The following is a 13,539-nucleotide window of genomic DNA, read 5'->3' as shown; positions in this document are numbered from 1 at the left end:
TGTCCATAGGATTTGTCTCAAGTTGGGCCAGTTATTACTTTGCCATTCCTTCAGTCTCTGCTCTATCCCCAATTCCTGCAATTCTGGTAGACATGGTAAGTTTTGGGTCAGAAGTTTTGTGGGTGGGTTAATGTTCCTATTGCTCCACTAGGGTTTCTTCCTGGATACAGGAGGCAGGCTCCCCAGTCTCCATATCTTCAATGCTGTGAGTTACAGCTAAGGGCAACCCCATTTATTCTTTGGCACCTCCCCTAACCCAGGTCTCTTTCTTTTCCTGGAGATGCTCCCTATCTCCTCCTCTGCAGAGAGTTACATTCATTCTCAAAGCCATCTGGCCCTACTACCCTCATGCCCGCTTCTCCTCATCACACCTTACTCTGATTTCCCCTTCCAATCCTGAACCCTTCTATCACCTGATTCCCTTCCTCCATCTGGAAGGCAGCAATTACTAATCATATTGAGTTCCATATAACTAACTCAAGGAAAGACTTATTCCAAATTATACCATCTCTCCAAATTTCTTGACAGATTAGGATGTTATCTAGAATAATTTTATAAGGAAAAGATAGCCTAGATAAAATGTATGATTTTATCTTATATTTGGGGGACAGGACAATAATGAAAATATGCTTTAGGAGTAGGTCAAGAAGAGCTACGTGTGCATTTGCTGGAGTATGGAAACACACATGATTTATTTGTAAGTAAAATCCGCATAAGGTTATAGATCTGAGCTTTCAATGTTGCAGTCATCATTCTCTCTTTTAAACTGAACCAGAATTTCAAAGTAGAAATGAAAAGAGTGTTGTTTCAGTGGGTAATTTGTAGCTTGTATATATTAGGAAATGATGATAAATAACATTAAAAAGTCTAACATAAATGTTAATAAGAGAATATAAAGATATGTTGTAGGGACAATTAATACTCTCCAGGAAAGATCCTATAAGAACCCAAAGGCCCAAGACCTAATACAGTGGTTTTATCTTTAGGTTTCTTCTTAAAGTAAGCATAATGACTGCTTAGCATCATGTTTACAATGAAATGACATTATTTGGAACATGTCCTAACACATGGTGTATCCATCATGTAATATATTTTGTGAAGGTTCGATGGTCCAGTGCAGGGGAATGACACGGCAGGAGCTCTAAGATGGTCTGGAGCTGATATTTGGAGACAATACCCATTCCTTCACTCAATTGTTGACATTGTTCCCTAATTTACCATCTGACACATTTCCTTCAGGAATTTGAAAGTTTAGGCTAACCCTAAAAACTTGTCTGTTCTAGGTCAATTTCATGAACAGTGGTAGAATATGCCATGGGCATTTTATGGCCAGACTTTGGTGTCCTTAGGGAACTTGTAATCCTCTCAAGTTTCTTTGGTCTGCCCTCTCCAGTTTTGTAAATGCTAGTAATATTCTATGTTGACACCATCTTTTTTGGTTTTCTACCATATCCTGAGCCCTCATGTGTACCTGCAGATGGCTTCCTTCTTACTTCACCAAGAGGTTGCCCCAGGTAGGAATGAACTACCCTGTCTAGGCCATGCAGCCTGTAAAGTCACTTATGAGTTAAGACAATGACTTCTCCCTTGTTTCTACAAGGCTTGACTGTTTTTTCTTTTAATCTGCATAAAGTAACTGTATGTTACTTTATGTAACTAGCACACTTTATTTAGAAAATGACTACACCTATGTTCAATCTCCCAACACCATACCAGAGCTTTGAACCCGCTTCTCAGTTCTATTTTGCCTGCGCTCAGCATCCTTCATCTTTTCTGATTTTTATTTGTATCATTATAATGACATTTAAAAAAATTTGAAGTCAACATTTTGTGTTTGCTTCTCCAAACTAAGATATGAGGCAGTTAAAGACATTTCTCAGAAAATGAACATCAATTAACATCACACCTACTTTAAAGATCTTGAGCCCCAGGATCTTCATACTGCCTGCCTTTTCTTTGGCCTCATTCTCTCTTTGCATCTCTGTAGTAAAGGCCCTAATTACTCTTCATGGCCCTTCACAGTTCTGTTTGTCTCTTTCCTCTTACTTTCCCTATAACTTTTATTCATATTATTGATGAACTATGTTATTTCACAGTACATCTATGTTATTGATGCTCTCTCTATCTTGATAGTTCATTAACTCATGGCAGACATGAGATATATGTTGTTCCATTTAAAATGTTGACCACTGCATGCAATGTTATTTAGAATTTTACTGTAAATGATCTACAGATAGAGTGTAGGAAAGACAGTTCACATTATTTTTGTTTTTGATGCAACAAAGAATTAGTTGAATATTTTTGTGTTTCCTTTTGGACATTCTGGTATTGATCTGGATATTATGCAGTAGTAAATTTTCTTGGGTATATCTGCTATGTTCCTAATGATTTATTACAATCTCTGTGACTATTAAATGAAAACAGATTTTCAAATTGGAAATAAAGCACTTGAATGGCATTTCATCAGTAATTTGAAGCTTGCATATATTAGGAAATGTAGATCAATAAAGTTATAACGTCTTACATAAAAGTTAATAAGAGAACATAAAGTCAGAGCTAAACAAAGAATTCTCACCTGAGGAATACCGAATGGCTGAGAAGCACCTGAAAAAAATGTTCAAAATCCTTAATCATCAGGGAAATGCAAATCAAAACAACCCTGAGATTCTACCTCACACCAGTCAGATGGCTAAGATCAAAAATTCAGGTGACAGCAGATGCTGGCGAGGATGTGGAAAAAGAGGAACACTCCTCTACTGCTGGTGGGATTGCAAGCTTGTACAACCACTTTGGTAGTCAGTCTGGAGGTTCCTTAGAAAATTGGACATAATATTACCAGAAGATCCAGCAATACATCTCCTGGGCATATACCCAAAAGAAGTTCCAACTGGTAATAAGAACTCGTACTCCACTATGTTCATAGCAGCCTTATTTATAATAGCCAGAAGCTGGAAAGAACCCTGATGTCCCTCAATAGAAGAATGTATACAGAAAATGTGGTACATTTACACAATGGAGTACTACTCAGCTATTAAAAACAATGGAGTTATGAAATTCTTGGACAAATGGATGTATCTGGAGGATATCATCCTTAGTGAGGTAACCCAATCACAAAAGAAGTCATTAGATATGTACTCACTGATAAGTGGATATTAGCCCAGAAACATAGAACACCCAAGATACAATTTGCAAAACACAAGAAAATCAAGAAGAGGGAAGACCAATGGGTGGTTACGTCATTCCTCCTTAGAATAAGGAACAAAATACCCATGAGAAGAGTTACAGAGACAAAGTTTGGAGCTAAGACGAAAGGATGGACTACCCAGAGACTAACCCCCGCCTCCCCCCCCCCCCCCCGGGATCCATCCCATAATCAACCACCAAACCCAGACACTATTGCATATGCCAGAAAGTTTTGGTGAAGGTACTCTCTTATAGCTGTCTGGTATGAGGCTATGCCAGTGCCTGGCAATTACAGAAGTGGATGTTCACAGTCATCTATAAGATGGAACACAGGGCCCCCAATGGAGAAGCTAGAGAAAGCACCCAAGAAGCTGAAGGGGTCTGCAATCCTATAGGTGGAACAACAATATGAACTAACCAGTACCCCCAGAGCTCATATCTCTAGCTGCATATGTAGCAGAAGGTGGCCTTGTCGCCCATCACTGGGAAGAGAGGCCCCTTGGTATTGCAAACTTTATATGCCCCAGTACAGGGGAATGCCAGGGCCAACAAGCGAGAGTGGGTGGGTAGGGGAGCAGGGCAGAGGGAAGTTATAGGGAACTTTTGGGATAGCATTTGAAATGTATAAAAAGAAAATATCTAAAAAAAATAATTTAAATACAATAGAAAAATGATGAAATCAGGCAGATATTCAGGGAATAAAATAATATACCAAAGACTATAAATTGCTCTCCCAATTAAAATAAAAGTAGTCTTTGAATCTCGGAAAAAAAAGAGAGAGAGAGAGAACATAAAGGTTTGTGTTAGGTAAATTGTTACTTACTAGGAATCATCCTATAAGAAACCAGTGGCCAAAGTCCAAATACAGTGGCTTCATCTTTGGTAGATTCTTAAAGTTAACACAATGGTTGGTTAGCATTATTTTAAATATGAAATGGCATTATTTGGAACATGTGCCAAGACTTGGCATATATGTTGTGCCAGGTATCTTAAAACAACTTTCTGATTTTTATCTTGGACTCAGTATTAGTAACATAATATTGTTAGCTCATAACATTTGAGTCTCCTATGGTGGGGCTAATTTTCATTTTTGACTGGTTAGGTGATGGAGGAAAAGGGCCCCATATTTGACATTGAAGAGTCTGAGCAGTAGTAGATACTAAAAAGAATGCTTTGGTTTAACAATAGTTATTTTGAAATGGAAATTTTTTTATTTGTGTGTTTTGTTTTACTTTAATTTTGCAGTTCTATAGCATCAAGTTTCTCTAAACTCCTATTTGTGATGCTTCTACTTTAAGTTGATCATATTTAAATTCATGTCAAGGAACAGATAAGGAAGAAGTCTTCCTATTGAATACAGCAAAAGATTAAAGCCTGGCTTCATACATAGACTAGTTTTAATAGTATACTGAGTCATTTTGTGTTCAACGACTGTTCTCATATCTGCTTTCTATTATGCAACTGTGGTCCATCAATAGGTCCATCAATAACTAGAAAAGAACCAAACAGAATTATTTAGGTCTATTTTCTTCTCAGGTGTCTCCAGGTTTGTGATAAATTTCTGGAGTCAGGTGGCGTGATTTCTTTATTACCTCTGCACACAGTGGTCTGTCAGCTCCTATAGACAACCCTGTCAGAGTACATCTGTGAGTAGCCTTTCACTAAGAATGTTAAACCATAGCATCTGCAAAGAGTGATATTTTGACCTCTTCCTTTCCGATTTGTATCCCCTTGATCTCCTTTTGCTGTCTAATTGCTCTGGCTAGGACTTCAAGTACTATATTGGATAGGTAGGGAGAAAGTGGGCAGCCTTTTCTTGTCCCTAATTTTAGTGGGATTGCTTCAAGTTTCTCTCCTTTTAGGTTAATGTTGTCTACTGTTTTGCTGTATATTCCCTTTAGTATGCTTAGGTATGGACCTTGAATTCATCATCTTTCCAAGACTTTTAACATGAAGGGATGCTGAATTTTGTCAAATGTCTTTTCAGCATCGAGTCCATTGATATTAGGAGATATTAAGTAAAAGTGATTGTTACTGCCTGTTATTTTGTTATTAAATGTGGAATTATGTTTGTGTGGCTACCTACTTTTGGGTTTGTTAAAAGATTACTTTCTTGCTTTTTCTAGGGTGCGGTTTCCCTCCTTGTTTTGGTGTTTTCTGTCTATTATCCTTTGTGGGGCTCGGTTTGTGGAAAGATATTGTGCAAATGTGGTTTTGTCAAGGAATATCTTATTTTCTCCATCTATGGTAATTGAGATTTTGCTGATCTGGGCTGGCATTTATGTTCTCTTATGGTCTGTATGACATCTGTCCAGGATCTGGTTTTCATAGTCTCTGGTGTGAAGTCTGATGTAATTCTGATAGGTCTGTCTTTATATGTTACTTGGCTTTTCCTCCTTACTCTTACTTCTTTTAATATTCTTTTTTTGTTCAGTGCATTTGGTATTTTGATTCTTTTGTAATGGGGGGAATTTCTTTTCTGGTCCAGTCTATTTGGAGTTCTGTAGGCATCTTGTATGTTTACGGGCATCCCATCCTTTAGGTTAGGGAAGTTTTCTTCTATAGTTTTGGTGAAGATATTTACTGGCCCTTTACATTTGGGAATCTTCACTCTCTTCTATACCTATTATCCTTAGGTTTTGTCTCATTGTGTCTTGCATTTCTTGGATGTTTTGGTTTTGGAGGTTTTGCATTTTCTTTGACTGTTGTGTAGATGTTTTCTATGATATCTTCTGCACCTGAGATTTTCCTTCTATCACTTTTATTCTGTTTGTGATGCTTGCATCTATGACTCCTGATGTGTTTCCTAGGTTTACCATCTCCAGTGTTGTTTCCTTTTGTGATTTTTTTGTTTCTATTTCCAATTTTAAATCATTATGGTTTTGTTTAATTTCTTCACCTATTTTGTTGTGTTTTCCTGTAATTATTTATGGGATTTTTGTGTTTCCTCTTTAAGGGCTCCTACCTGTTTACCTGTGCTATCCTGTATTAAATACCTTGGTGTGACTCTAACTAAGGAAGTGAAAGACCTATATGATAAGAACTTCAAGTCTCTGAAGAAAGAAATCGAAGAAAATCTTAGAAAATGGAAAAATTTCCCATGCTCATGGATAGTCAAAATGGCTATCCTACCAAAAACATTCTACAGATACAATGTAATCCCCATCAAAATTACAACTCACCTCTTCACAGAGTTAGAAAGGAGAATTTACAAATTCATCTGGAATAACAAAAAAACCTAGGATAGCAAAAACTATTCTCAACAATAAAAAAACCTCTGGGAGAATCACCATGCCTGACTCAAGGTGTACTACGGAGCAGGTGTGATAAAAACCCCATGGTACTGGTACAGTGACAGACAGGTAGATCAATGGAATAGAATTAAAGACCTAGAAAGGAACCCACACACCTATGGTCACTTGATCTTTGTCAAATGAGCTAAAACCATCCAGTGGGAAAAAACATTTTCAACAAATGGTGCTGGCACAACTGGCGGTTATCATGTAGAATAACGCAAATTGATCCATTCTTTTTTTTTTTTTTCTGATTAAAATCTTTTTTTTTTCCATTTTTTATTAGGTATTTAGCTCATTTACATTTCCAATGCTATACCAAAAGTCCCCCATACCCACCCACCCCCAACCCCCTACCCACCCACTCCCCCTTTTTGGCCCTGGCGTTCCCCTGTACTGGGGCATATAAAGTTTGCGTGTCCATTGGGCCTCTCTTTCCAGTGATGGCCGACTAGGCCATCTTTTGATACATATGCAGCTAGAGTCAAGAGCTCCAGGGTACTGGTTAGTTCATAATGTTGTTCCGCCTATAGGGTTGCAGATCCCTTTAGCTCCTTGGGTACTTTCTCTAGCTCCTCCATTGGGAGCCCTGTGATCCATCCATTAGCTGACTGTGAGCATCCACTTCTGTGTTTGCTAGGCCCCGGCATAGTCTCACAAGAGACAGCTACATCTGGGTCTTTACCTATCCTAAATCAGATAGGGGACTAATATCCAACATATATAAAGAACTCAAGAAGGTGGACTTCAGAAAATCAAATAACCCCATTAAAAAATGGGGCTCAGAACTGAACAAAGAATTCTCACCTGAGGAATACCGAATGGCAGAGAAGCACCTGAAAAAATGTTCAACATCCTTAATCATCAGGGAAATGCAAATCAAAACAACCCTGAGATTCCACCTCACACCAGTCAGAATGGCTAAGATCAAAAATTCAGGTGACAGCAGATGCTGGCGTGGATGTGGAGAAAGAGGAACACTCCTCCATTGTTGGTGGGATTGCAGGCTTGTACAACCACTCTGGAAATCAGTCTGGCGGTTCCTCAGGAAATTGGACACAGTACTACCGGAGGATCCAGCAATACCTCTCCTGGGCATATATCCAGAAGATGCCCCAACTGGTAAGAAGGACACATGCTCCACTATGTTCATAGCAGCCTTATTTATAATAGCCAGAAGCTGGAAAGAACCCAGATGCCCCTCAACAGAGGAATGGATACAGAAAATGTGGTACATCTACACAATGGAGTACTACTCAGCTATTAAAAAGAATGAATTTATGAAATTCCTAGCCAAATGGATGGATCTGGAGGGCATCATCCTGAGTGAGGTAACACATTCACAAAGGAACTCACACAATATGTACTCACTGATAAGTGGATATTAGCCCAAAACCTAGGATACCCAAGATATAAGATACAATTTCCCAAACACATGAAACTCAAGAAAAATGAAGACTGAAGTGTGGACACTATGCCCCTCCTTAGAAGTGGGAACAAAACACCCTTGGAAGGAGTTACAGAGACAAAGTTTGGAGCTGAGATGAAAGGATGGTCCATGTAGAGACTTCCATATCCAGGGATCCACCCCATAATCAGCATCCAAACGCTGACACCATTGCATACACTAGCAAGATTTTATCGAAATTGATCCATTCTTATCTCCTTGTACAAAGCTCAAGTCTAAGTGGATTGAGGAACTCCACATAAAACCAGAGACACTGAAACTTATAGAGGAGAAAGTAGGGAAAAGCCTCGAAGACATGGGTACAGGGGAAAAATTCCTGAATAGAACAGCAATGGCTTGTGCTGTAAGATCGAGAATCGATAAATGGGACCTCATAAAATTGCAAAGTTTCTGCAAGGCAAAAGACACCGTCAATAAGACAAAAAGGCCACCAACAGATTGGGAAAGGATATTTACCTATCCCAAATAGGATAGGGGACTAATATCCAATATATATAAAGAACTCAAGAAGGTGGACTCCAGAAAATCAAATAACCCCATTAAAAAATGGGGCTCAGAGCTGAACAAAGAATTCTCACCTGAGGAATACCGAATGGCTGAGAAGCACCTGAAAAAATGTTCAACATCCTTAATCATCAGGGAAATGCAAATCAAAACAACACTGAGATTCCACTTCACTCCAGTCAGAATGGCTAAGATCAAAAACTCAGGTGACAGCAGATGCTGGCGAGGATGTGGAGAAAGGGGAACACTCCTCCATTGTTGGTGGGATTGCAAGCTTGTACAACCACTCTGGAAATCAGTCTGGTGGTTCCTCAGAAAATTGGACATAGTACTACCGGAGGATCCAGCAATACCTCTCCTGGGCATATATTCAGAAGATGTCCCAACCGGTAAGAAGGACACATGCTCCACTATGTTCATAGCAGCCTTATTTATAATAGCCAGAAGCTGGAAAGAACCCAGATGCCCCTCAACAGAGGAATGGATACAGAAAATGTGGTACATTTGTTCCCCTTTCTAAGAAGGACCCACACTTTGGTCTTCCTTCTTCTTGAGCTTCAGGTGGCCTGTAAATTATATCTTGGGTATTCTGAGCTTTTAGGCTAATATCCACTTATCAGTGAGTACAAACTAGTATGTTGTTTTGGGACTAGGTTACTTCACTCAGGATGATATTTTCTAATTCCATCCATTTGCCTAAGAATTTCATGAGTTCATTGTTTTTTTTTTCTTTTCTTTTTTTCTTTTTTCATATATATATTTATTACGTATTTTCCTCAATTACTTTTCTAATGTTATCCCAAAAGTCCCCAATACCCTCCCCCCCATTCCCCTCCCCACCCATTCTCACTTTTTGGCCCTGGCGTTCCCCTGTACTGGGGCATATAAAATTTGTGTGTCCAATAGGCCTCTCTTTCCAGTGATGGCCTACTAGGCCATCTTTTGATACATATGCAGCTAGAGTCAAGAGCTCCAGGGTACTGGTTAGTTCATATTGTTGTTGCACCTACATGGTTGCAGATCTCTTTAGCTCCTTGGATACTTTCTCTAGCTCCTCCATTGGGGGCCCTGTAATCCTTCTAATAGCTGACTGTGAGCATCCACTTATGTGTTTGCTAGGCCCGGCCTAGTCTCACAAGAGACAGCTATATCAGGGTCCTTTCAGCAAATGCTTGCTAGTGTATGCAATGGTGTCATCATTTGGAGGCTAATTATGGGATGGATCCCTGGATATGGCAGTCTCTTGATGGTCCATCCTTTTGTCTCAGCTCCAAACTTTGTCTCTGTAACTCCTTCCATGGGTGATTGTTTCCAATTCTAAGAAGGGGCAAAGTGTCTACACTTTGGTCTTTGTTCTTCTTCAGTTTCATGTGTTTTACAAATTGTCTCTTATATCTCGGGTATACTAAGTTTCTGGGCTAATATCCACTTATCAGTGAGTACATATCATTTGAGTTCTTTTGTGATTGTGTTACCTCACTCAGGATGATGCCCTCCAGGTCCAGCCATTTGCCTAGGAATTTCATAAATTCATTCTTTTTAATAGCTGAGTAGTCTTCCATTGTGTAAATGTACCACATTTTTTGTATCCATTCCTCTGTTGAGGGGCATCCGTTCATTGTTTTTAATAGCTGAGTAGTCTTCCAGTGTGTGAATGTAACACATTTTTTTCTTTTCCTTTTTTAAAAATATTTTTTATTAGATATTCTCTTTATTTACATTTGAAATGCTATCCCAAAAGTCCCCTATACCCCCCTCCCCTGCCCTGCTCTCCCACCCACTCCCACTTCTTGGCTTTGGTGTTCCCCTGTACTGAGGCTTATAAAGTTTGCAAGACCATGCCATCTTCTGCTACATATGCAACTATGGACACAACTCTGGGGGGGGGGGTACTGGTTAGCTCATATTGTTGTTCCTCCTATAGGGTTGCAGACCCCTTTAGCTCCTTAGGGACTTTCTCTAGCTCCTCCATTGGGGGCCCTGTGGTCCATCCATTTGCTGACTATGAGCATCCACTTCTCTATTTTCCAAGCATTGGCATAGCCTCACAAACAAGAGCTATATCAGGGTCCTGTCAGCAAAACCTTTCTGGCATATGCAATAATGTTTAGGTTTGGTGGTTATATATGGGATGGATCCCCGGGTGGGGCAGTCTCTGGATGGTCCTTTCTTCTGTCTCAGCTCCCAACTTTGTCTCTGTAGCTCCTTCTATGGGTATTTAGTTCCCCGTTCTAAGGAGGAATGAAATATCCACACTTTGGTCTTCCTTCTTTTTGAGTTTTATGTGTTTTGCAAATTGTATCTTGGGTATTCTAAGTTTCTGGGCTATTTAATCCACTTATCAGTGAGTGCCTATCATATGTATTCTTTTGTGACTGGGTTACTGTGGGAAGCGGTTTCTGCTGTGCCTGCGTGGCCTAATTGGTAAACAAGCAATGTGTGCATGTGCGAGAGTGTTTTTGTGCCAAGTCACGGCCATCCCGGGGCATGGTGATGAGGCTCTGGGAGAGCAGCCAATCAGGTGTGGACACGCCACACTAAGGTGTATATAAGCAGCGCCTTTTTGGTGCTTGGGGTCTTCCTCTTCATGTTGAAACTGGTGTAATAAAGTTGCTGCAGAAGGATCCGATTTCTCACGCGTGTGTTCTTGCTGGCGAGACAATAGCGCGTGTGAGGTTACTTCACTCAGGACGATATCCTCCAGATGCATCCATTTGCCTAAAAATTTCATGAATTCATTGTTTTTAATTGCTGAGTAGTACTCCATTGTGTAAATGTACCTCATTTTCTGTATCCATTCCTCTGTTGAGGGACATCTGGTTTCTTTCCAGCTTCTGGCTATTATAAATAAGGCTGCTATGAACATAGTGGAGCATATGTCCTTATTACAAGTTGGAACATCTTCTGGGTATATGCCCAGAAGAGGAATTGCTGGATCTTCAGGTAGTACTATGTCCAATTTTCTGAGGAACCTCCAGACTGATTTCCAGAGTGGTTGTTCCAGCTTGCAATCCCACCAGCAATGGAAGATTGTTTCTCTTTCTCACATCCTTGCCAGCATCTGCTGTCACCTGAATTTTTGATTTTACCCATTCTGACTGGTGTGAGGTGGAATCTCAGGGTTGTTTCGATTTGAATTTCCCTGATGATTAAGGATGTTGAGCATTTTTTCAGGTGCTTCTCAGCCATTCAGTATTCCTCAGGTGAGAATTCTTTGTTTAGCTCTGTACCTCATTTTAAAATATGGTTATTTGATTTTCTGATTCTTGAGTTCTTTATATATATTGGATCTTAGTCTCCTCTCAGATTTAAGATTGGTAAAGATCCTCTCCTAATCTGTTGGTGTTCTTTTTGTCTTATTGACAGTGTCTTTTGCCTTACAGAAGCTTTGCAATTTTATGAGGTCCCAATTGTCAATTCTCGATCTTACAGCACAAGCCATTGCTGTTCTGTTCAGGAATTTCCCCCCTGTGGCCATATCTTCGAGGCTTTCCCCCACTTTCCCCTCTATAAGTTTCAGTGTCTCTGGTTTTATGTGCAGTTCCTTGATCCACTTAGACTTGACCTTAGTACAAGGCAATAAGAATGGACCAATTCCCATTCTTCTACATGATAACTGTCAATTGTGCCAGCATCATTTGTTGAAAATGTTGTTGTATCAGTACCATGAAGTTTTTTATTACATTTGCTCTGTGGTACAGCCAAGAGAAGTTCTTTGAGAAAATTGGCTAGATATGCCAAACTAACTAAAGAGCACAGAGATAGTATCCAAACTAAGAAAGTCAGACATGAAAAGGGAGACATAACAACAGAAACTGAGGAAATTTTAAAAAAATCACCAGAACCTACTACAAAAGCCTATACTCACTCTAATAATTCAGTATAGTTGAATAATCATGTTGTGAGTCATAAATATAAATATTTAAAATGTAAACTATTTAACAATAAAAATCTAAAATGTTGTGGCATATCTATGGGGAGATGATGACTAGGCAGCCTCAGCTACTGTCCCATCTGCCATGGCCTCAAGTATCCTTGATCCTTTTGTCTTGAATTGGTAGTTTGTACATTTCAAGAAGTGGGTACTTCTTCAGTCTTCTCAGATTAGTTCAGTGTGTGAAGGACTTAACCCTTTTAATTGTCTGAAAGTTGCATACATGTATATAATTATTTTGATCAAATCCCTTCTTTGTTTCCCCCTAACTTTTTCTTCCAAAGTTCATGTGTCTTTTTATTTTATTTTACTTTAAAAATATCTCATGGATAGTACATGGATGTAGAACCATTTCTTCAGCAGGTTCTCCCTTCCTTAGTGGTCATCAGTTTCCAATACTTCCTTGGTTATATGTGGGGCTTTATGAGCTCCTTGAAAGACTTCTAACAATCATATTTCCATAGATTCTAGGCAGGCTGTCTGCTCTGATTCAAGAATGATTCTTCTGCCCAAGTCCTCAGGTTGCCTAATGCCTGATTCAGCAGATGGTTAGGCCTGGATCTACATGTGTGGATTTGTTGACTGGATCTGTAGGTGTGGGTACTGGCTTAGGGCCATGGTAGGTCTAGAAAATTACTCTGAATTCCCATACTCTGGTATTGGGTATGTGGCAGGCTTAGAATTTGCGGAAAAGTCAGACTCCTGTATTCATTTCCTTTTCCCTTTAAACAGATATTTTCTTTCTCCCCATTATGCTTCTTAAAGTCCTGGGATGGGCATTGTGGGTAAGAGAGAAAGGTGTGTCCTCTCTCCAACATTTTCTTATTTCTGTTTTATACTCAGGCAGTATGATTGCCACATCATTTCCTTAGCATTTGGAAAGATGTGTTTAATTTTTAAATTATTCAAATTGTTACCTTGATGTCTCTGCTTCTCTCATGTTTATTAAGACATCACCATATATCTCATTTCCTATTTATTTGTAGTTATTTGCATATTTATGTACTTTTCTACTTAAGTAAATATATATTGTAGTGTTTCCTTTATTTTCCTTTATATAATTTACTTACATTTTCTTTTTTTATTAGATTTTTTTATTTACATTTCAAATGTTATCCCCTTTCCTGGTTTCTCCACCAAAAACCCCTGCTCACCAA

This window comes from Mus musculus, chromosome 5 (assembly GCF_000001635.26).
Source record: "Mus musculus strain C57BL/6J chromosome 5, GRCm38.p6 C57BL/6J".
Classification (NCBI taxonomy): Eukaryota; Metazoa; Chordata; class Mammalia; order Rodentia; family Muridae; genus Mus; species Mus musculus.
Note: the sequence above shows the minus strand (reverse complement) of the source record.